The sequence below is a fragment of the Hyla sarda genome, chromosome 4 (assembly GCF_029499605.1).
Source record: "Hyla sarda isolate aHylSar1 chromosome 4, aHylSar1.hap1, whole genome shotgun sequence".
Lineage (NCBI taxonomy): Eukaryota > Metazoa > Chordata > Amphibia > Anura > Hylidae > Hyla > Hyla sarda.
The window spans coordinates 150705710-150731371 of record NC_079192.1 but is presented as its reverse complement, the minus strand read 5'-3'; the positions used below and the strand labels follow the sequence as shown (position 1 = coordinate 150731371).

General features: G+C 46.2%; 1 protein-coding gene across 7 annotated transcripts in view; it reads left to right on the top strand.

The window, feature by feature from the left end:
• ZNF280D (zinc finger protein 280D) overlaps positions 1-25662 on the top strand; it is a 181449-nt gene that overhangs the window by 42212 nt on the left and 113575 nt on the right. For 2 of the 7 annotated variants that reach the window (XM_056572394.1, XM_056572393.1), the window contains exon 4: positions 14366-14456. The exons of the other annotated variants lie outside the window; for them this stretch is intronic. The gene's annotated coding sequence lies outside the window, so the exon portion shown is untranslated. The remainder of the gene's footprint in view (positions 1-14365; positions 14457-25662) is intronic. 7 annotated transcript variants of the gene reach the window in all.

Genomic DNA, 25662 nt, shown 5'->3' with positions numbered 1-25662 from the left:
ATTGTGGGGGGGGGAAGCTGCCTAATATTGTGTGGGGGGGAAGCTGCCTAATATTGTGTGGGGGGGGAGCTGCCTAATATTGTGGGGGGGGGGCTGCCTAATATTGTGTGGGGGGGGAGCTGCCTAATATTGTGTGGGGGGGGGAGCTGCCTAATATTGTGTGGGGGGGGAGCTGCCTAATATTGTGTGGGGGGGGAGCTGCCTAATATTGTGTGGGGGGGGGAGCTGCCTAATATTGTGTGGGGGGGGGAGCTGCCTAATATTGTGTGGGGAGGGGGGAGCTGCCTAATATTGTGTGGGGGGGGGGGAGCTGCCTAATATTGTGTGGGGGGGGGGGAGCTGCCTAATATTGTGTGGGGGGGGGGGGGGAGCTGCCTAATATTGTGGGGGAGCTGCCTAATATTGTGGGGGAGCTGCCTAATATTGTGGGGGGGGGGAGCTGCCTAATATTGTGGGGGGGGGAGCTGCCTAATATTGTGGGGGGGGGGAGCTGCCTAATATTGTGGGGGGGGGAGCTGCCTAATATTGTGGGGGGGGGAGCTGCCTAATATTGTGGGGGGGGGAGCTGCCTAATATTGTGGGGGGGGGGAGCTGCCTAATATTGTTGGGGGGAGCTGCCTAATATTGTTGGGGGGAGCTGCCTAATATTGTGGGGGGGGGAACTGCCTAATATTGTGTGTGTGGGGGGGGGAGCTGCCTAATATTGTGTGTGTGGGGGGGGGAGCTGCCTAATATTGTGTGTGTGGGGGGGGGAGCTGCCTAATATTGTGTGTGGGGGGGAAGCTGCCTAATATTGTGTGTGGGGGGGAAGCTGCCTAATATTGTTGGGGGAAGCTGCCTACTTTTGTTGGGGGGAGCTGCCTACTATTGTGGGGGAAATGCTGACCTAATTTGGGAACCTGCCTACTGTTGTGGGGGAGCTGCCTACTATTGTGGGGGAGCTGCCTACTATTGTGGGGGAGCTGCCTACTATTGTGGGGGAGCTGCCTACTATTGTGGGGGAACTCCTGACCTAATGTGGGGGAGCTGGCAATCTAATTTGGGGGAATCTAATCTAATGAGCGGAGCGCTGCATATTACCAGAAGACGGGGAGAAGTCATTTTCGGTATCGGTTTCGGCCGGACATTTTTTTTTTTATTTCGGTTTCGTTTCGGTTCTGAAATTTCCATTTCAGTGCACCTCTAGACGAAAGTATTTCATTTGATTAGTTCATTAATTCAGATCTAGGATGTATTCTTAGTGTTCCCTTTATTTTTTTGAGCAGTGTATCTTTTTATTGGTAATAAGGCTGTAACTTAACAGTGTTAACTCCTTAGTGACTGTCCATATGCCTTTTTATGGTTACTTAGGAATAGGGAGAAAAATTGGGATGAGATCCGGCGCCTCCTCCGATATGGTAAGTTGATGATTCGGAAATGAAGATTTAACAAAACTGCCTATATTTAAAAAAGGCTGTTTTATTGGAGGGTGCACCCTCCAATAAAACAGCCTTTTTTAAATATGGGCAGTTTTGTTAAATCTTCATTTCCGAATCATCAACTTACTATATCGGAGGAGGCGCCGGATCTCATCCCAATTTTTCTCCCTATTCCTACACATTAGAACCGGACTTGCCAGTCAGGGTTAGGGATGCAGAGGCAGCCACCTACCTAACGCCGCCGTACGCTAGGATCTCTGACCCGGGATACCAACGGCTTCTTGCGATCTGAAGGCTTACAAAGGTGTTGTGCCCGCAGCACAACTAACCACGGTAAGGTGCATCTAACTCGCACGTACCCGCTTTACTTCAACGGTATCACACCAGGAGCGCGCCTCTCTTTTTTCCTTTTATTTTCAGTTTTTATGGTTACTGGCAGTCACTATATATGGAGAAGGCTCACAAGCGGAGCACCCTCTTATGCGGCCAGTTCTGCATTTATCGACACTTGCCTGCAACTGCCGGGATCAGACTTCAATCTGTTCCGGGCAGTTGTACCCTCTAGATTCAATCAAATGGGAACACAGCATCTAGCCTGATTTGTACCTTATTGCAGGCCTCCGTTGTCATATACAATGGCTAAACTATGTATCCATGCTGCATTGTGATTGATTGCCATTTATTACTGTTGATTTATGTCCTGCATAAATGTCCATCAGTATGCCCAACTGTTAATCCCATTAGGGTGCATGCACACCACGTTTTTGCTATCCAGTTCCCGTATCAGGTTTTTTGTAAAAAAACGGATAGGCAAAAACCGGACTCAACCGTATTAAACCGTGTGCACATAGATTAACCTGTATCCGGTTTGAAACCGTATACGGTTTGAATCGTAATGTATGGTTTAATCCGGTTGTATCCGTTTTCACCCTAAAAAAACGTATACGTCTGTCAATGTTCGCCTTGTTTATAAGTAAATTTTTCCAGAAGATGGGTGGCGTTTTCGGCTTGCATGTGCAATAAAAATGGAGAGCTTAAAACGGATGCAACCGTACACTCATACGGTTTAGTCCGGTTCTCATTGATTTCCATGTCAATAAAAACGTATACGGTTAGGATATGTTTGGTCAACCAGACCTAAAAACGCTGTATACTACGGTTGCGAACACGGCTGAAAAACCGGGCCCAACCGTAAAAGTTGCCAAATGGACATAACCGTATGATGCCTTTGCAATACGGTTTGCAATGTTAAGTCAATACATCCGGGTTTTAGTACAGTTTTTGAAGGAAAACCGTATACGGGAACTGAATAGCAAAAACGTGGTGTGCATGCACCCTTACCCTTATCTGTGTTAGTTTAACATTTCAAAGAATCTATCCTGTTTTATCTAACTGCGAGGAGACGACAGTCTGAGCGATGGCATCCAGTGGCCAGTTGGGGGCAATGAACATACCTATGCCAATTAAGGGACACTGTTGCCTGGATGATGAATTTGACACTTCTCCTAGACAGAGACACTCTCTCTCCTGATGCCAATTGATGAAAATGCCATGTCTTCCAAATATTAAATATGGAGGTCAGGGAAGTATGTCCACAGCCCCTATCTTGTACGGTTAGATTCTCCATCATACTACCTTTTAAAATGAGTCCTCACATGACCCTTGTGTAATGATCCCTGCCCGAACTGTATGCACTGGGTAAATCATATACACAAAGGGGGTCATGTCAGGTACCCCTAGAAAGAGGATTTGATGGAGAACCCAAATATAAGAAAATTATGTGAGTGCCTGACCCATGATAGAAGATAGAGGACATTTCCTATTCTTTGGGCAAGAAGGTATCACATCTATCTATCTCTTCTCCTTCTCCCGCCAAGGGGCTGAACATAGAGGGATCACCTGTCCATAGCAGGGTATAAAACTGCAGACCTGGGGGGGGGCTAGGGCTTGCATGGGGGACTAGATCTAATTTTGGAAGCCAGAGGCCATTTCCTACCAGACCCCATGGAATAGAACTGTGTCTTTTTTTTATAAGTAGGTATTCTATGTTTTTTTCCCATTTATTTTATTTTCTCTGTGGTGAAACTTTGTTTTGTTACCATCTATTTTTATATGTACTGTGAATATTTTTCTTTAATAATAAATCATTCATTTATTAAAGGGGTACTCCGGTGGTCAACGTGTTTTTCCGTTTTTGACTTACCCTATTTGTTTTGTTTAATTTCTATTCTTGTTGTTTAGGCAACTCTATTTCCGTTCTTTGTCTTTTTATCCACCACTTTGTTTTCCTATCTTTGCTTCTATTTCCTGTTAATTGCTGTGCTGAAAACTACAAATCCCAGCATGCCACATGCCTTGCTGGTTTGGGGCGGCTCCTTTTTTTAAAATTTTATTTTTATTTGCTCCGCCCTCTACCCACCATATTATTTTCCTGGGTCGACCCCCTTATACACAGCACACTAATATAATCAGCCCTGGTTGGGATACACTGGCATACACACACAAAAGGGACTACAACTCCAAGCATGTCATTCAGGAGTCTTCAGTATGTGGTATAACACCAGCATGCTGCCTCTGTAGTCTTCTGGGGGTTGTAATTCACCACACCTCTATAGGGCATACACCAGTGTTTCCCAACCAGGGTGCCTCCAGGTGTTGCAAAACTACTACTACCAGCATGCCCGGACAGTCAAAAGCTGTCCGGGCATGCTGGGAGTTGTAATTTTGATGCAGCTGAAGACACCCTGGTTGGGAAACAATGCACTTTGTTTGTAATGTACTGAATAGGCTAGGCTAGTGTTTCCCAATCAGTGTGCCTCCAGCTGTTGCTATGCTACAACTCCAAGCATGCCCAAAGTCTGTCCAGGCAGGCTGGGAGTTGTAGTTTTGCAATAGCTGGAGGCACACTGGTTTGTAAACACTAGCATTCATACACATAACAGGGACAGGGAAGTATGTCCTCTCTCTCCCCCTGCTCTGGCCTCTTTCTCTCATGCACACCTGTGACCACCTGGAGGGGGAGATGAGGGGGCGTGGCTTATCTCTCATACAGTTCTGAAAGAACAGAGGGGGGGAAAAAAGCCATGACATGTTGTCCACAGCCTAATCCTAACATGTGGACAACAGTAAGAGATCAACACAGAACTACAGAACTTCCTGGCCCACAAACAGGTAAGAAAAAAAGACACATGCTACACAAACACATAATACATGTCAGTTGCAAAAAACATGAACATTAAAAGAAGATTACAGAAAGCAGGTATCCCGGCTCAATCCCTGGTCTGGATGCTGGGTGCGGAGTGGGTGTGGACCTCACCCGGAGTAATCACAAAGAAAGAGAAGAACTCCAGCTCAGCTCAGGAAGATACGGCTTTATTCCCATCAACGAGGCAACAGGTACAGGGAGGAAGTGACGCGTTTCGGTCCAGGTGCTGTCCTTAGTTGTACGACTAAGGCCAGCACCTGGCCGAAACGCCTCACTTCCTCCCTGTACCTGTTGCCTCGTTGATGGGAATAAAGCCGTATCTTCCTGAGCTGAGCTGGATTTCTTCTTTCTTTGTGATTAAAAGAAGGTGCAATATAGCCAAAAATCTTAACCACTGGAGTACCCCTTTAAGTACTGCCTTATGTCTGGTGAAACGGACACACATTGTCCTTGAAGAGAGCTAAGTTAGTCTTAAATTTACTTACCTGTTCGGCTACATTATAGATTTGGATTAATCTTTTTCCTGTTTTAATATACTACTGGGGATAGCAGACTAAATTTGGGAATAGTAGCATATCCAGATTGGTTTGATAGCTTCCTGTCGGCTTGAAATTGACAGGTGGTGGCAGCGATACCTTTAAATTGGGTGGTGTAAGAGGGATTGGTTATCATTATTTTCGGTCTAGTGTAGACAAATAGTGATTTTATAGATAACCCTACCACCCGCTCGTGTCGGTTCGTGACATCCGTGCCTGCCATGTAGACTGTACTTTTACAGCACACCACAGGCAGGCTGTACGAGAAGAATGCCAATCTCGCAGGTCAATGCCATATATTTGTATCATGCTGGTGTGTAAGCAGCCAAATGATTTGTTATGAAAGTCCCCTATTGGGAGTGTAAAAAAAATTAAAATAAATAAAAAATAAAAAAACTTAAAGAAAATACTTAACACTATGAACAATTTTATCTCCCCCTCCCACTTTATTTGTCAAATTATAATATATAATATAGTATTAAAATGTTTGTTCCGCACGGTGTGCTGTACATAAAAATAACTAGAACATTTCAGATTGTTGGTCAGATCTCATATCGGAAACAGTGTGTATATATATATATATATATATATATATATATATATATATATATATATATATAATACATATATATATAAATTATATATATATATGTATATGTACCGTATATACTTGAGTATAAGCCGAGACCCCTAATTTCAACCCAAAATCTCAGGAAAAGTTAGACTCGAGTATAAGCCTAGGGTGGAAAATACATCATCCCCCCCTGTCATCATCCAGACCCCCGTCATCATCCAGACCCGTCATTAACATCCTCATCATCACCGCCTGTCATCATCCAGACCCTCATCATCACCTGTCATCATCCCCTTGTCATCATCCCACACATCCCCCCCTTCATCATCCCCTTGTCATCATCCCACACATCCCCCCCTTCATCATCCCCTTGTCGTCATCCCCACCCCCCTTCATCATCCCCTTGTAATCATCCTACACACCCCCCTTCATCATCCCACCCCCCCCCCCCTTCATCATCCTCTTGTCATCATCCCACACCCCCCCTTCATCATCCTCTTCTCATCATCCGCCCTCAGTGGTCTTCAACCTGCGGACCTCCAGAGGTTTCAAAACTACAACTCCTAGCAAGCCCGGGCAGCCATCGGCTGTCCGGGCTTGCTGGGAGTTGTAGTTTTGAAACCTCCGGAGGTCCGCAGGTTGAGGACCACTGCGGCCTTCGACATCATCCAGCCCCCTCTCACCCCCCTTTAGTTCTGTACAGTACTCACCTCCGCTCGGCGCTGGTCCGGTCCTGCAGGGCTGTCCGGAGAGGAGGTGGTCCGGTGGGATAGTGGTTCCGGGCTGCTATCTTCACCGGGGGCGCCTCTTCTCTGCGCTTCTGGCCCGGAATAGAGGCGTTGCCTTGACAATGACGCAGAAGTACGTTGGCAATGAACGTACCTCTGCGTCGTTGTCAAGGCAACGTGACTATTCTGAGGCCGGGCCCGAAGCGCTTAGAAGAGGCCTCCCCGGTGAAGATAGCAGCCCGGAACCACTATCCCACCGGACCACCTCCTCTCCGGACAGCCCTGCAGCACCGGACCAGCGCCGAGCGGAGGCGAGTACTGTACAGAACTAAAGGGGGGTGAGAGGGGGCTGGAAGATGTCGAAGGCCGCAGTGGTCTTCAACCTGTGGACCTCCGGAGGTTTCAAAACTACAACTCCCAGCAAGCCCGGACAGCCGATGGCTGCCCGGGCTTGCTGGGAGTTGTAGTTTTGAAACCTCTGGAGGTCCGCAGGTTGAAGACCACTGCGGGTGGAGAGTTCACTCGAGTATAAGCCGAGGGGGGCGTTTTCAGCACGAAAAATCGTGCTGAAAAACTCGGCTTATACTCGAGTATATACGGTATATAATTTTATTTATTTTTTTATTTCATTGGATATTTTATGCTAAATGATGTCATTACAAAGTACAGTTGGTCCTGCAAAAAACAAACCCTCGTTCTTTGAATAGAAGCATAAAAGTTGTGGAGGAAAAAGTGAAAATACAAAAATAACTTTTCTTGAGGCTTTTGTATATGGTATCGTCAAGGGGTGAAGGGTGACCTTAAAGTCTGATGATCCTCCATAGCAGTCTTATAGTGGGCCTTAAGTTCAATCATGGGTGTCATCTTAGGCTAATTGCAACTAAGATGCGTCCCCTGGGTCCCATCCATGCCACCCTTATCATTCATGTTCTTTACAGCCCATGTGACCTACTCTACTCTTGCACTCTACTCTACTTGTCTTTCCGCCTCCTCTCACATCGCAACTATCACCATGTGACCTGGCATCCTCTGCTCTAATGGACCTCAGTGCTCTGCCTCTTCCACACATCATGGAGATCTGAGAGAAGTGGAGCCCCGAAGTCATTAAGAGGCCAGGTTACATTACCATGCTCTCATGTTACCATGATGGGAGAGGGAGGCAGAGCACAGAGGTCCACCAGTGGTGAGCTGGTGCCAGGTCACATGGTGATAGTTAAACAAGAGGGAAAGGGACGAGCAAGAAATTTTAGCTAGATCTCTGCAATCCCTGCACAGATTCTTGAAAGAAATCAATCTTTTTACTTAGAATCAACCACATTAGCTACATAATGAAGAGTTGAGTGAACTTAAAGTACATTGGCTCTTAACAAACCTCACGGCTCGACCGTTATTTTAGTCTGCGTAAATTAGTTCCGCTTTCCAAGTGCTCAGGTGGCCTGGAAATGTCCGTCATCAGTCTTAGGTCTCCTAGGACTGTACAGTGGTCCCCCAACATACAATGTTAATTGGTTCCAGGTGGACCATCATATGTTTAGGGAACACGGACACTATACATGGAGGCACATACAGACAGATGTTCAGTCATACTCGCATGTCCCTGCTGCGCCAGCCCGTCAGTTCGCCGCTCCTCTGCTGCCATGTCAATACGCTCCTCTGCTGCTGTATCAATACGTTGCCGCTGCCCTGCGCCGTCTGTTGGGAAAATTATATTTTGATATTTATGTTCACTGTTTTTTTTTTTATATACGTTACTTAGCTAAGAGGGCGCCGGCTTATTTCTCTTGTTTTTGTGAAAGCTTATCTTAGTTTCGGCATGCGCCCAGTGATGCTTGAAACGATGAAACTGACCTTGAGTAGGAGAACAATAAGCTCTGTTGTATTAAGGAATAACTGTAAAAGGGGCACAGAGGCTATTGTATGTTAAAACTTTCGTATGTCAGTGCCATCTTATGTCGGGGGACCACTGTATCCACCTTTTCCAGGCACCAGAGCACTTGGAAAGCTGAACTAATTTATACAGACTAAAGTAATAGTCGGCCAAGCCATGAGGTTCGTTATGAACCAGTGAACTGTAAGTTCGCTTAACTCTATGTACTTGAGTATATGGCTGATCTGTGTCCGTTTTTTATTTGAAAGATGCAAGAACATTTAACTCCCAATGAACTTGTAACTGGAAAATGTTTATCTTGTGTATTGGAGATGGTGTTCATGAGTAATATGGTATATTCTTGAAAATGGGTTCTGAGTAAAGTTTATTAAGAGAATCATGATGCAGGTTTTTCTCAAGCCCTTCATTGGGGGGGGGGGGGGGGGGGGAGAGACACAGGACCATGGGTATATGCTGCTTGCTGCTAGGAGGCTGACACTAGGCAAAAAAGAAAAGAAAGCCAGCTCCTCCCAGCAGGATATACCTGCCTCCTGGCTCTGAGCAACTCAATTTAGTCCCAGTTCAGTTTAGTTCAGTTTTTAGCTTAGTGTCAGACGGAGGCCGACACAGGTCTGGAGTTGTCCAGACCTGGTCTTCATGTTTTTTTTTTTTTTTTCCTGGTATCAGTGTCTAGTTAGATTTTCTCTCCCATTTTTGTTTTTCTAGTGTGGAGCGACAGGAGCATGACGCTGCCTGATCCCACACCCATGAGCTGGGGCACGGTGTATTGCTGAATGGGCAGTCAAACTCCTCCCCGTCTGCACTCAGTGCTGCGGGCAGAGAGGTCACTGTGCCCTGCCCATGGCCTCTGGGACTCTTTAGGGGAAATTTTGTTAATGCGCACGGCCTCAGCGCTACATGCGCATTCCATGTTCCGGCCGGGCTGCAGATAGTCATGCTAATCAAGCCTGCGGCTCGGGCCTAGTAATGGCTCCGCCTCTTTTATGCAGCAGCGTAGAACGCTGAGGGCTGCTCCTCTCCTGCACCCGGCCCCCCCATCTCTCAGCGCGCGCTCTGGGTCCAGATCTTGCCCTATCCTGTGGGAGTGCTCGCTGTGCAGGGCTGCGTTCTTTCTCACCCAATGGAGCTACAGCGCTGTAGGGGTCACTTGGGCCCCCTCCCCTACTCCTGGCCCAGTGTGTACCTGGCTGTATCCACTGTCCTGATCTGATGCCTCTCAGCATCTCTACTGGTCTTCCGGCTGCTGTCTGCTCCAGTGGTACCTTCAGAACCTGCTTCCCTCGGACACAGGATCCTGGGTGAGATCCTTGTCTGTCTGGTTGTATGACTTACTAGTGCCTTTTTTTCATGACCTTCCACAGACCTGATTTCCCCCCCCCCCCCCCCCCCCCCCCAAACAAGCAGTTCCTGCGCTGGTCACTTATTATTTCTACTCAAGACCAAAATGTCAAACAGTTCCTCTGAGCCTATCTGTCCACCCTGTGCGTTCCTGCGGCCCAGCTATGCTGAATGGTGGGAAGTCTGCTCCCACTTCGGAGTGGGTCTCTCTGTCTCTCTCCCCCCTACCCTGCCACTGGCTGATGCATCCTCCTTTCAAAGACCCCTCAGATAAGCGCATTGAAAATTTGTCTAAATTCGCCTTCAAAGCGTCAGGCTTGGCCTTGTTGCCAGCATTGGCCTCCACTTGGGTATGCAAAGCTCTCTCGGTTTGGGCCAGTCAATTGCACCAGGGGATTTTAGCAGGGGGCTACATCTGCTCGGCTTCCTTGGTGTTGGCTTGCTGCGCTGCCTTTGCCTCTGGCAATCTGGGGGCTCTTCGGCGTTCGATGTGGCTTAAAGCTTGGAATGCCGATGTGGCTTCTAAGCGCTCCCTTACTGAGATGCCTTTCCTGAGGTCTCGTCTCTTTGGTAAATGCCTAGATGAGATCATATCTGAGGCTACCGGGGGCAATGGAGGCGGTCCCCTTTGCCCAATTTTGGTACCGTCTCCTTCAGTGGGCCATCTTCTGACAAATCCCCCTGGTCTCTCCACCACGGGATCTGGCTACCGCTCTGAAATCATTGTTCCCTTCTTTGGTGGCTCCGGTCTCCTCTCCTCCGGCAGGTTCGCTCCTTCCTGCCTCTCCATTGGTGCCGGGGAGGTGTCTTCTGGGACAAAACTGTACAGGGCCGTTGGACCCCGTCTGAGTCTGGTCTTCCCATCATTGTCCTGGAACTTTGTGCGATCTTCCTGTGCCTTCTTCACAGGATTCATCTGTTTTTTGGGGCCTTCCGGTACGGGTGCAGACAGACGACACCACCACTGTGGTATAAATCAATCGCCAGGGCAGGACATGCAGCTTGGCTGCCATGAAGGAAGTGTCGGGGATCCTCTCCTGGGCAGAACTTCACGTACCAGCCATAACGGCATTGCCCATTGGGAAGCGGACTTTCTGAGTTGCTCCACCACCAACCTGGGTGAGTGGTCCCTTCACCACTTGGAGGTTTTCACTCAAATCTGTCACTGCTGGGCAACTCCAGACGTGTATCTCTTCATGTCGTGCCGGAACAGGAAAGTACCTCGCTTCGTCTCCAGGTCGCGGGATCCCCTGACGCTGGCGGTAGACGCGCTCGTGGTCCCTTGGACCCCTTCGCTCTCCCCTACCTCTTTCCGCCGCTTCCACTTCCCAGGGTCGTCTGGAAGCTCAAGGCGGAGGGCGTCTCAGCGATTCTTGTGGCTCTGGATTAGCCTTGTCGCGTGTGGTACACAGATGTGGCAGAAGTTCCCTTCAGTCCTCCAAATTGTCCTGACCTTCTCTCCCAAGAACCCCTCTGCCACCCCAATTTACTTCCGCTGTGTTTGACGGCGTGGCGGTTGAAACCGTGGTTTTGATGGCTCGGAGTTTCTCTTCCTGGGTGATCTGGACCATGCTCTGTGCCCGGAAGCCTTCTTCTGCCAGGATTTACCATCGTACCTGGTGGGCCTATTACTGCTGGTGCGAGGCTCGTTCTCTTTCCTTGCCGAACCTCTTGTTTTTTTTACAATCTGGCCTGAAAACACTCCTTGCCCTCAGTTCCATCAAGTGGCAGGTTTCGGCTCTTTCTGTCCTCTTCCAATACCCCCTTGCATCCTATCTTCACGTGCGCACTTTTTTTGTAGGGCGTGGCTCACGAGGTCCCCCAGTTCCGGTCCCCTAGGGCACCTTGGTACCTCAAACTCATTTTGGATGCTCTGCAGGGTACTCCGTTTGAGCCTCTTGGTCAGGTTTCTATTCACTTCCCTTCCTGGAAGGTGGCCTTCCTTGTCGCAGTCACGTCCATTTGCCGTGTGTCAGAATTGGATGCCCTCTCTTGCCGTTCCCCTTTTCTGGTGCTTCACCAAGATAAGGTGGTTCTTCGGCCGGTACACTCCTTTTCAATCCAAGGTCGTAAATTAGGAGATTGTGTTGCCCCCTCTCTGCCTGTCCCTTTCTCATCCAAGGGAACGCCAGCTCTATAAACTGGACTTGGTTTGGGTGGTTTGGACCTATTTGTCGGTCCCTTTCAGCGGTGTGACTGTTTGTGCTTTCCGATGGGCAGCTTAAGGGGCTTCTGGCCACCAAGGCCCTATCTCCTGGTGGATCCGCTCTGCCATTTCTGAAGCATATTGTTGTAAGGGTAAGGTGCCCCCCTTTTGAGTGACTGCTCACTCCACCCGTGCGGTTGTGGCATCCTGGGCGGTCAGCCACGGGGCTTCGGTTCTGCAGGTTTGCAAGGCGTTGTTGTGTCTGCATACCTTTTTTGCCAAGTTTTACAATGTTCACACCTTTGCATCCTCCGACGCAGGCCTGTGCTGCAGGGTCCTGCAGGTGGCTGTTCAGCTGTCCGCCTGAGTTTCTTTTCTGGCTGAGATGTTAGCCTTCACTCCCCAGGGACTGCTTTGGGTCGTCCCATGGTCCTATGTCTCTGAATGAAGCCCTCGAGAAAAGTAGATTTTTTTTTTTTTAGATTTACCGTAAAATCTTTCTCAGAGCTTCTATTGGGGGACACAGCACCCACCCATTGGTTTGTGACCTGCCAGTTTCTGCCGCTGTGGTGGGAGGATACTTTATTTTTTATTTTTTTTTGTGGTTGGTTACCCTTCCTTTGTCTGGGTTTTTTTTCTTTTCTTGGTCGGTTCTCCTTCTGCTTTGGGACTAAATTGAGTTGCTCAGAGCCAGGAGGCGATATATACTGCTGGGAGGAGCCGGCTTTCTTTTGTTTATTGCCTAATGTCAGCCTCCTAGCGACAAGCAGCATATACCCATGGTCCTGTGTCCCCCAATAGAAGCTCAGAGAGATTTTAAAACTTTTTTAAAGCCTTTTAAGGGCAGTTAGTTTAATTGCAGTAGGTAACTGCCTATTCTCTTATGTAATTTTTTTAGTGGTCTCCTTACTCTAAGCCAGGTGGTTCTGTTGTAATGGGCTAGCTTTGCTGCCAACATTGTATTATACAGTGATATCAATTGCAGATCCAGCTTGGGCAAATGCTAAGTTCACATAGGCAATGGATGGTGTTTCCTTGTGAAACCTATTATTCTGTTAGAGTACCAGTCTTTAAACCATATTTTCTAAACTAACTCAGATTCTATTCCCTAACACACCTCCTGCCCTTAGTTTTTTTCCTGAGCTTTTAAAAGCTCTGTATCATACCTTTCCTCTTGCTCACACAGTGTGAGCTCCCGGGAGAAAGTGGGCATTCCTCAGCAGGCGCTGCATCACTGAAGCCTGCAAGAGCTGTGCCTTGCCATTCTCCGCACACATTTCCTGAGTTTGGTCTCCTGCCAGGCTGGGAGGAGACTAAACTGTTTGTTTGACTTGTGGCAGGGAACAGAACAGAACCACCTAGTGGCCGTTTTCTTTCAATCACATTAAAAACATATAAAGGTTGAGAGTTTTAACTGCAAGTAAACCACATCCAACCTGGAGACACAGCGAGCGTTTTTTTATTTTTTAAAGAAAAAATTCTGTTTTTCTATTCTTGTATTACCCCTTTAAGTTATGGACCACGGTTATCTGCCTAGTAAATGGTATGTCAATGTAATAATTCTATGGAAGTGTCATTGGCCATAGAAAATCTTCAGATGCAATGGTCATGTTAATACCTTAAATCGCTATAGAACCTTGTGCTGATCTAAGTTTGGTACAGAAATGTGTCCCTATAATGGCATTGTGGAATGGTGTGATCTGCTTGCACTGCTTTGTAGTGTCTACCCACCCAAATAAAAATAGGCCATTCCATAGGCTACACTTAGCAGACTTGTACTACTCTAGCAGTCAATATATTATTGATGTAGTAAAAGGTTTTATGGAAAATAAAGAAGAAAACTAAGTGCTACCTTCAGAAGATAACAATGAATCAAAGTTTACACATCCAGACAAGAATACTGAGAACCTAAAAACAAAGTATAAGTGGTTACCTTCAAATCGCAATGCAGGCTTATTGTATATGCTAGCTGCAAACTGGGGGATAGTTAGGCCTAATTTATCCAATAATATTGTCTTCCTTCTTTGGGTCCTGTTGTGAACGCCTGTCTTTCGTGGCGGCTGCTTGCCATAAATTTTGCTCTGCTTTTACATTTCGTTGATCTTTTATTCAGTATTTTACTTAATTGTTCTCTACAATGTTCTCTATAATGTTTTGTTTTATAAGATTTATTGTTGCTTTCTGAAAAGCTCCTTCCTTAAGTTTGATTTGCTTTTCTTTCCATTTTTTAAAATGACATATAAACTGAAATAAATGTGGTATATCTGATCTATTAAAATATAATTAATAAACCATACGGTCAGGAAAAGTTCACAATGCTGTTGTCCCTATTTTACGTCTGTGGTGGTACTGTAATGGTGGGAATAGAATCCTTTCTTACCAATAAGCCTGTTTTCTTGAGTCTGCCTTGATAACACTCATAATTTCCCTACCTTTTCATGTCTTATATTTGATCTCTGTAATAGTAAGTTAGAATACATTAAGATGAACCTGGGGTAGAGGCTTTTTAACCTGTGTTTCTCTTTCTATTAGGGCCAAGGGGCAACCTCTTTGGTGTTACTTTTAAGGTGGACTCAAGAAAACCGAATTCAGTGAGAAATCTGTGTTTTTCCATAAAAAGCTGGTAAATTGGTGAAACAAAAAAACACACATGGTATGACCAAGGTCATAGCCATGACAAGCAAAAAAGTTTTACGTCACACTGTGAATTCTCTGAAAACATGGCAGAACTGATTTTCTCCCCCACCCCCAAAAGAAAAGCAATAATAAGTTATTCAGCTCATCAAAATAACACCAATAAAACTATGACTCGTATGGTAAGTTTAGGTGTATAGTATATAGTTCATGCCTGGTCAAAGCAAAATTCTACTTGTACTCCCCCCTCATTTATCAGAGTTTCATATTTTTCATAAATGGCAAAGTTGCTTAGATGTAGGCATGTTTAAGTGTGGTACAGGCTGGAGTTAGTTTGTACCTAAATGTCATGCTTTACACACACTTTTGCTCTTAAATGTTAAGACTCCTTTCATAAATACATTATCACTGTACAACTAAACAGGGAAGTTGTTCAAAAACTTTCTACAAAAGCATGCCATGTGAAAAGGCGCAAAACCTCTATTGAGCAATAGTTTGCGCCTAATATGGTCATCAAATTTTCCCTACCACTAAATTCCCCCCTTTGTATCTTTCCCACTTAACTTCTAATAAGTTCCTGTTTCTTGTTTAAGGCTGTTTTATTTGATTAAAAAGGATACCCTAAAGATATCCTACTTTTGGGCAATAGAATGTGTGAAGAATTCATAGTGTGGCTTGAAAATGGTTGCACTGGGTAACTGAAATGTTGCACTTTGGATGGAATAAAACAAGAGATTTTTTTCACCCTAATCATTTTGTTTGGAGTGCTGCAGTCCGACTTTCTATCTTCGTATTAGTGTGTATCTATAAGTTAAAAGGCTGAAATGGAAGACAATCACACACCAGTGCGTTGCCAGCTCTTCAACGTCCATTGTATCTACATTATCACCTCAGAAGGGTATATTTTAAATGTACACAGACAACTAGTTATGTCCCCTGGTTTTAGGGATCATAACCAAATATTCCTGGACAAGTTGTTATAATGAAAAATCAACCCGCACTCAGATATATAATTCTCATATTTCAAAAAATAGAAATAAGTTCTCCATATTGCACTATGCCCACAATAAGGGTGAAATAGATCTCATATAATAGATACTCAATATACTAATCCTTGTGTGCAAAAGGATATATGAATCAGTAAATCACTAATTCTACGATAAAATGACCAGTGCATACAGGAGTTTTGCAACATCAAGTACAGGGCATAGTACAGAATAATATATAGCAGCAAATAACAACATATAGGTATAAACAAGTGCAATATACCATACTGATCAATCTGAGGTGCACCAGGTATGCTCCAGGATGTCCCCCGTCACCCCCCCCCCCCCCAAAACCTCAAACTCCGACATGTGTTTCACCAAGCTTTCTCTAGACTCCACCTTGTCATTCTTGAGGAAAATTGAAAATCTAATTCCCAATAAGTGTATAAATGAATACGCTGTTACAAGTCTGCCTCACAATTGACTTAAAGGAGTGCTGTGGTGCAGTATAACGAATATTTTTTTTTTTTTTTTTTTTTTTTTGACAGTGTACTTATACTTGCCACTCCTTCCATATTCTGAAATTGAGAGGTATGGTACCTATCTTTCAGCATGTGGAGGGAGGGAAAGTATATAGATTATACAGTTTAAAAAAAAAAAGTTTTCAGTGCCCAACAAAGTTATGCATATTCGATGTTCTTTTGAAATTTAAGTACCTGTGTAATGTACTCTTCTTTTTGCTCCCCCAGGCCCTCCACTAAATATAACCCCATTTGGGACATCCCCCAGCATACGCTATAAATGTCTGATAGGTGTGAGAGCCGCATCTATCTCAAGATCAAGGGCCCCCAAGCCTGATTGCAGTGGTCGGGAAGCTAAGAACAGCCTGACTGTTATTTTTATTTTTTATTTTTTTTGCAGTTTGAGTAAAACACATTTAATTTTGAGTATTGAATAAATGCGTAATGCTGCTTCGGTAGGACCCATGGAATTAGCATAATAAAAATGTACTCAACCCTAAATTTGGCACAACTCTATTTAAATGTCATTCCCATTCATCTGTTTACCTGCTAACACTCAATCCTGATGATGATCTGAATATACTGCAGCCTAATTGGCTGCAATGTGTTTGGAATGTCATCAGCAGAACAGGAAGAGGGCATCATCAAGGTAAGGGTGCATTCACACCACGTTTGTGCAATACAGCTGGGGAATATAAAAACCGACCACTGCTGTATCCCCACCGGACCTGATCTGACCAGAGTTACTATCTGATATGGCAGTGGCTGATACCGCCAGTGGCCATATTCACATAGTGATGTCAATGTAGCCTAAGTGAATAGAGGGATGGGTTTAACTGGAGTGTTGATGCCGAACTGAGAAAGGCAAGTATTCTGTGGTTACATTTTGAGCACACAAGAGCATGTATTTTATTTTCAAAAGCTTTAAGGTTTTAGGGTTTAAGGACAATTTGACAAATAAAATGAAAATTTTCCTCAGTTGCCATGTTGCAAAATAGTTACTCAAATTCTGCAATAAATAGTTAAACAATATCAAATGTGTGGGCTGATGATTAAGCAACAAATACAAACTGTTGTCAGTGCAAATAACAGAACAAACCAGTATAAAAAGGGTTAGAAATGGAAAAGGTACACCAAGGTGACGCCCCAGGCAAGCCCAAGGACCAAAGGGAAAGGCAGAGAAGGCTTACATGATGAGGGAGATAAAAGTAGAGTGGAGAAACTACATACACTAAGGGAAAGTGCATGGGCAGTTACTATCGGGAAGGGGCCTCCAAATAGGCAATCAATGGTTGCCATGTTGTCAACTTGTTGTTTTTTTTTTTTTTTTTATAAATTGTAATATCTCTTTAAATCTGTGTAAAGTTGCTGCTAGTGAGCTTTCATCTTGTTTATAATGTCTAATAGGGGAAAATCAACAATTATAACTCCATGCAGTCCATTGAGTGTTCAGCTAAATATTTATACACTTCTGAATTCAGTTTTTTGATAGTTTTTCACAGTGAATGTTAAAAAGAATATAAAAAAAGACATGGTGTTAGAAGCTGGAGATTATAAGGGTATGTTCACACTGGACATTTTTAAATTTGCAGCATTTCATACCAAGATCAGCACCATCCACACTAATATTTGCACATTTAAGAGTGGATAATGAGGTGGAAGAAAAAAACTATGAACTCAAATTTGTAGGTTTTGTTGCTGATCCAGTTCACATCAGCATTGGGCTTCTTTATTAACTACAGGACTTGATTGGAGGGGAAAAAAACACTGAAAGCAGCGATTTAAATTTTTTTCCCCCCCTGCTCAACTCCTGTGAAACAACGGACACCTGACAGAAGCCTAACAGACCCCATTCAAAGCTAAACTGGTTGGGGCATAAATCTGATGTGAACTTAGCCTTAGTTGATATGCTGTGGCTTTAAAGGAGAAACTGACAGCTGGTTCACTCGCGCTAAACCCAGTACACAGGGTTATAGTGCTGGTAACTGAATTAAAATGAATTCTTAACTGGATCGATGCCACCATTCAGGATATGCAAGAGGTATTTGGGTCTGTTGCTAATATGCTAATGCCACACTTGGCTAGCCAGCATACAGAACTTTCTTGCCTCTGTCCCCCTCTGCCCGCTCACATGGGCAAAGAGTCCTCTATGAAAATTGTGCAAAGTAGGGCATTAACATATTAGCAATGGACCCTAGTACCTCTTGCATGTCCGGAACCACAACACCAATCGAAGTTATATTTCATTTAAATCCGGTTCACCCTGTGTATTGGGTTTAGTGTGGTGAACTGGTTGTCTGTTTCAAACTCACCACCATGAGTCAGTTATTGTGCAGGTTTTGTGCAGTTTTTTTATTTATTATATCCATAGAGCGTGGATAACATTGATAAAATCCCATTCAGTTTTCTGCCACTAGTAGTAGTCTGCATAAATAAATCTGCAGTATCTTCACCCTGTGTGAACATACCCTAAAAGTTGATTCATACCAGACAGTTGTTAGCTGTGGGGCCTGGAGGTGAGACTTGTATCTGACCAGTCTTTGAATGTCTCTTAATCGTCTAAGGCAGTGTTTCCCAACCTTTTTCGGGTCGGGGCACACCTCGGAGAAAAAAAAATTCCGCGGGGCACCGCTACCGAGGTTGACGAGCAAAAAAAAAAGGGGGAAAATGGTAAAAAAACGCAATGAACTATATCTATCAGTGGGTATGTAGTTTAAAGTGCTGCTTTATACAGCAACTCACCAATGACGTCTTCTCTAATTTGCAATGTTGCCTTCTCTTCTCCATCTGGTCTGGGCCATCATCACGATTTCTTCCACACACAATTCTTCACCGTTAAACATGCAAAACAAATCTATTAGGTGCCGAACTTTTTTTTACATGGATGACAGAGGGATGTAGAGGGGTGGACATGGGTGACAAAGGGGTTTAGAGGAGTGGACATGGGTGACAAAGGGGTTTAGAGGAGTGTACAGAGGGGTGTAGAGGAGTGTACATGGGTGACAGGGGTGTAGAGGAGCGTACAGAGGGGTAAAGAGGGGAGCGTACATGGGTGACAGGGGTGTAGGGGAGCGTACATGGGTGACGGGTGTAGAGGAGTGGACAGAGGTGACAGGGGTGTAGAGGACCGGACAGAGTGGTGTAGAGGAGCGTACATGGGTGACGGGGGTGTAGAGGAGCGTACATGGGGGACGGGTGTAGAGGAGCGTACATGGGGGACGGGTGTAGAGGAGTGGACAGAGGGGTGGAGAGGAGCGGACAGAGGGGTATAGAGGAGCGTACATGGGTGACTGGGGTGTAGAGGAGCGTACATGGGTGATGGGTGTAGAGGAGTGGACGTGGGTGACAGAGGGGTGAAAGGGATGACAGGAGGGTGAACATGGGTGACAGAGGGGTGTATAGGAGTGTACATGGATGACAGAAGGGTGTAGAGGAGTGTACATGGGTCGACAGGAGGGTGAACATGGGTTACCGGGGGATGGACATGGGTGACAGGAGGGGGTGAACATGGGTGACAGGACGGGTGGACGGGAGTGAAAGGGATGACAGGAGGGTGGACGGGTGTAAACATGGGTGACAGGAAGATGGACAGGGGTGACGGGGGGTGGACGGGAGTGAAAGGGATGACAGGAAGGGGTGAACATGGGTGACAGGGGGGGTGGATGGGAGTGAAAGGGATGACAGGAGGGTGAACAGGGGTGACAGGAGGGGTGGACATGGTTGACAGGGACATGGGTTACCGGGGGGGGGGGGGGGTGAAAGGGATGACAGGAGGGTGGACAGGGGGAGGGGGGTGGACGGGAGTGAAAGGGATGACAGGAAGGGGTGAACATGGGTGACAGGAGGGGGTGAACATGGGTGACGGGGGGTGGACGGGAGTGAAAGGGATGACAGGAGGGTGAACATGGGTGTGAACCTGGGTGACAGGAGGGTGGATGAGGGTGAACATGGGTGACAGGAGGGTGGACAGGGGTGAACATGGGTGACAGGAGGGTGAACATGGGTGACAGGAGGGTGGACAGGGGTGAACATGGGTGACAGGAGGGGGTGAACATGGGTGACAGGGGGGTGGACATGGATGACGGGTGGTGAACATGGTTGACGGGGGGTGAACATGGTTGACGGGGGGTGGACGGGAGTGAAAGGGATGACAGGAGGGGGTGACAGGAGGGGTGGACGGGAGTGAAAGGGATGACAGGAGGGGGTGGACGGGAGTGAAAGGGATGACAGGAGGGGGTGAACATGGGTGACAGGAGGGGTGGACGGGAGTGACAGGGGGGTGGACAGGGGTGGTGGACGGGAGTGAAAGGGATGACAGGAAGGGGTGAACATGGGTGACGGGGGGTGGACGGGAGTGAAAGGGATGACGGGGGGGTGGATGAGGGTGAACATGGGTGACAGGAGGGTGGACAGGGGGGGTGAACATGGGTGACAGGGGGTGGACGGGAGTGAAAGGGATGACAGGAGGGGTGGACATGGATGACGGGTGGTGAACATGGGTGACGGGGGGGTGGACGGGAGTGAAAGGGATGACAGGAGGGGTGGACATGGATGACGGGTGGTGAACATGGTTGACAGGAGGGTGACGGGGGGTGGACGGGAGTGAAAGGGATGACAGGAGGGGGTGAACATGGGTGACAGGAGGGGTGAAAGGGATGACAGGAGGGTGAACATGGGTGACAGGGGGGTGGACAGGGGTGGTGGACGGGAGTGAAAGGGATGACAGGAAGGGGTGAACATGGGTGACGGGGGGTGGACGGGAGTGAAAGGGATGACGGGAGGGTGGACATGGGTGACAGGAGGGTGGACAGGGGGGGTGAACATGGGTGACAGGAGGGTGGACAGGGGGGGTGAACATGGGTGACAGGGGGGGTGGACGGGAGTGAAAGGGATGACAGGAGGGGTGGACATGGATGACAGGAGGGTGACGGGGGGTGGACATGGGTTACCGGGGGGGGGGGATGACAGGAGGGGGTGAACATGGGTGACAGGAGGGGTGGACGGGAGTGAAAGGGATGACAGGAGGGTGGACAGGGGTGTGAACATGGGTGACAGGAAGGTGGACGGGGGGGAGTGAAAGGGATGACAGGAAGGGGTGGACATGGATGACAGGGGTGGTGAACATGGTTGGCAGGAGGGTGACGGGGGGGTGGACAGGGGTGGTGGACGGGAGTGACGGATGACAGGAGGTTGGACGAGGGTGACAGGAGGGTGGACGGGAGTGAAAGGGATGACAGGAAGGGGTGGACATGGATGACGGGTGGTGGACGGGAGTGAAAGGGATGACAGGAGGGTGAACAGGGGTGACAGGAGGGGTGGACATGGATGACAGGGGTGGTGAACATGGTTGGCAGGAGGGTGACGGGGGGGTGGACAGGGGTGGTGGACGGGAGTGACGGATGACAGGAGGTTGGACGAGGGTGACAGGAGGGTGGACGGGGGTGGTGAACATGGTGACAGGAGGGTGGACGGGAGTGAAAGGGATGACAGGAGGGGTGGACATGGATGACGGGTGGTGAACATGGTTGACGGGGGGTGGACGGGAGTGAAAGGGATGACAGGAGGGGGTGACAGGAGGGGTGGACGGGAGTGAAAGGGATGACAGGAGGGGGTGGACGGGAGTGAAAGGGATGACAGGAGGGTGAACATGGGTGACGGGGGTGGACGGGAGTGAAAGGGATGACAGGAGGGTGGACGGGGGGGGGTGGACATGGGTGACCGGAGGGTGGACGGGGGGGTGGACATGGGTGACAGGAGGGTGGGCGGGAGTGAAAGGGATGACAGGAGGGTGAACATGGGTGTGAACAGGGGTGACAGGAGGGTGGACAGGGGGTGGTGGACATGGATGACAGGGGGTGGTGGACATGGGTGACAAGGGGGGCAGACTGGGTGACAGGGGGGTGGGGGGGGGGTTGGACAGGGTTGAGAAGGGGTAACAGAGGGATGGAAAGGGTACGGTACCTTAACCAAGCCGGTCCGCGCAGCTTGCAGGTCCACGGTAGGACGGGAGTCCGGCGCAGGTGAAGATCGTTCCGCCCCAGGGACCCATTTTCGGTTCACTGCAAGGGGGAGGGGGGCGCTGTGTGCGCAGTGCGCACGCAGGCTTCCCTTCCCCCCTGTGCCGCCAGTCATAAGTGCGCAGGCCGGGGCGGGATATTTTAAAAAATAATAATAAATAAATAAAAAAAATAATCACTGCAAAATCCCGTGGCACCACGGCCAGTGACTAACGGCACACACGTTTGCCGCGGCAACACGGTTGGGAATCACTGGTCTAAGGTGTAAATATCTCTGAGGTTTAGTTGCCCTTTAAAGGGGTTATCCAGCGCAAGGTGATTTTAGTATGTACCTGGCAGACAGTAATGGACAGGAAGGATCTGCACTTGTCTTGGGGTTAAATGGCTATGTTTTGAGATTACCATAACACTGGCTAGCTGTTTCTGAACTAGTATTTCCTGTTTGACTTTTTTTTTTTTTTTTTTTTTTTTACTACAAATCCCACAATACCATCTTCCTCCCACCCACACATCAGCCACCCCAGCCATTGAAACATAAATGAGCTGCATTCATTCAAATCAGTGTGGTTTTCAATCAGGGTGCCTACAGCTGTGGCATTAGTTGCAGATTTATCTCTCTCCCACCAAGCGATCGCTCCACCCAATGAAGCAGACAGGCTCCCTGTCATCAGCTGACTAGTGAGTCAGGTCTTGGCCGCATTGCAAGCTGGGAAAAATCTGAGACAACAGTCATTTTGTATGCTGGTTAAAATAAATATTGGAGTGAAAATCACAGAAGAATTGAGAAAACAGTCACACAGGTACAGACACTATTACGAACTACTCTAACTTCACAGCCCCTGCAGCATAGTCAAATAAAAAAAAATTCCTGGAATACCCCTTTAAATTTTAATAGTTACATATTTTACTTGACATAAGCCCAAGAATGCATTTTCTTTAAAGTCTTTTTTTTTTTGCTTATATTCTGTGCATGAAATGTTGCGCATGAGTCAAAGAACCTTTTGTGTGACTTTTGACTATAAGCAAACAGCTACAAATGATCTTGCAAACATCAATTTCGGTTTTCACATTGCATTGATAACGGATTTGTCAAGTGTGAATGTTGCACAAAAAGTTCCAAACCCTTCAAATACACCTCAAATCTACACTAGCTCAGACCTGGCTTGCAAAACTTCCTTTTGGAGGGTACTTTTAAAAAGTTGCACGTAAAGTTGCAGAGGAGAGAAGGAATCATACAAAATGGTTCTGAAATGGCTTATTGGTTTTTTGCTTACCTGCACCAAAATTATTAACCCCTTGTGATAGTATGACATATGTTGCATATAAGCAAAAACAAAGCAAATATAAATGGCTCCAAAATTCTCTTTCAAAAGACAACAAATAAAATAAATCTCCTGCTATGCCTTTAAAATATGGTCTCTGAAAATGCTCATTTATCCATGAATTTTGTGCTGTGGCACACATCAATGGTTTAGTGTTGACATTGTTAGCTATAACACTGTTTTGTACAATTATCTTAGGCTTCAAAGCTGTAAGAACCAATTCTATCAACAAACACAAGTAACTGATCACAGGGAAACATGTATATACACATACATATTAAGAATGAATCTGATTTACATTCAGACAGGAGCATGGTGCTGCAGAAATACAAAAAAAAAAAAAAAAGAGAATTTCTCTTACAATCAAAATGGGGAGTTGATTTAGAATATAGGAATGGTCTCCTGCATTTTGAACTATTATAATAATAAGGTTGAGAAAAGTCTAGCACTAGGATGTCATGCTTAGTTTGACATTTGTTGGGTGGTATATACAAGACACTGTCTCCTAAGTTCTGGAGGCTGAAATCGTATCACAAATTTTAGCATTCATTTTCAAGTATTAGGATAACTTATGAGATCATTATTTATGAGTTATGTGGGAGGATCACAATCCTGAGCTCCTGCCAACTACTGGCACAAAAAACATACCTGCAGCAACTCCTCCTGTAACACGCTCCATCCTCCGTTGTTATCCTCTTCCTGGTTGCCGGTGGTTGGGGAGTCATACTGCACTCAGCCAATCACCGACCGTAGCGAATTCCCACCTTGGCCGGCGATAGGCTGAGTGGCAGTGTGACATTTTCTGCCCCGGCACTGGTCTTCTTCCTGGTGCTGGGGCTGAAAACGTTACACTGCTGCTCAGCCTATCCCCGGACGAGGCGATACGAGGCAGTATGACTCGCCAATCATCGGCAACCAGGTCGCGCATTGTGGCGGTTACCGGGGGAATAACGGCATAAACTTTTTTTCTTATTTTATTTTATTTTTTTTTATTTTTTTTTAATTTTTTTTCTACTGCTGACAGTTTGAAACAAAGTTTTTACATCCCGCAGTACTATTTTAAAATTTTTAAGTAGAAGTAATTTACAAATCTGTTGAACTTTCTGGCACTAGTTGATTTAAAAAAAATTATAATAATAATTCCATTGGAGTACCCCTTTAAACCTTCAAAAAGTTCCAGAGTTACTGGTAGGACACTACCTAACCAGTACAGGCTGTGAATGATTTCTGGAATTTTAAAAAGGTTTATGCACCTTTCTGAACGATAATAAAATAATTAAGTTTGTCTATTTCTACCTGAAAAGTTCACAATGCACTATGCTGTTAGATAATTTCTGCCTAGCTACTTCTGTATGCAAGAGCTGCTTGATCTGAGTATGGTGGGTGTTTCTTAAACAGTGCACTCCAAACCACTGTTTCTCCTCCATCCTTTCACATACCTGGTGGTGCAAGCTGTGAATGTCCTTCAGAGAGGAAAATGATACAAAGAATATGGAAGGAACTTAAAAATACATCACTGTTAGATTAGCCTGTAGGTTTGGATGCCGAGAGTACAGTGGTCCCTCAAGTTGCAATATTTTCAATATAAAATGGTCTTTCCTGTACCATTGTAACTCAAAATCATACTGCACAGGGTATAATACAATCCAAATTCATGGCATGTTTGGCTAGTTGATCAGTCCAACCTGTATTACTGAAGTAGTCTTGTGGAGCCTCTCCAGTTCAATACTGTACTGCTTCTTTCCTGGGTCAGGATCAGTGATTACTTAGACTGGAGGTGTGGATGGCTCCATTTATTTTTTCTGGAACAGTCTGTGTACTGTACAGGAACCTGAAGAAGCTGTTTTACATTGGGTCATTTCCAGCTTCCAGCGTATCTGTCAGTTATCTGATATTTTCTTTTTTAATTTTGTATTTCTTGGCTGACATTTTGGAGACTTCAGAACCAATTACTATGTTTCCCCATAGCTTTCTGGTCTCAAGATAAACTTTTTCCAACTTTCAATAGATGTTGTGAAACCAATTAATATTGTAGCTGGTGGGACTACTGTAAACCTGGCACAGCAGCTTCATCAACCTTTGAGCATGTCTACATGAAAGCTACATATGCAAAGCAGTAGGATTTTTCTTTTAGATAACCTGTCACCAAATAATAAAACTTTAAAATAGTGTTCCTTGTGTAATTACCAAACACTTTACCTTTCACTTGCTTTTAAAGTTATCAACATAAATGTTTAAAATGTAAAAGAGAAAATGCCCTCTAGGTGGCTCTGTTCTGTTCCCTGCCACGATTAATACAGTGAGTTTGGTCTCCTTCCGGCATGTGGCATGAGACCAAACTCAGGAAGT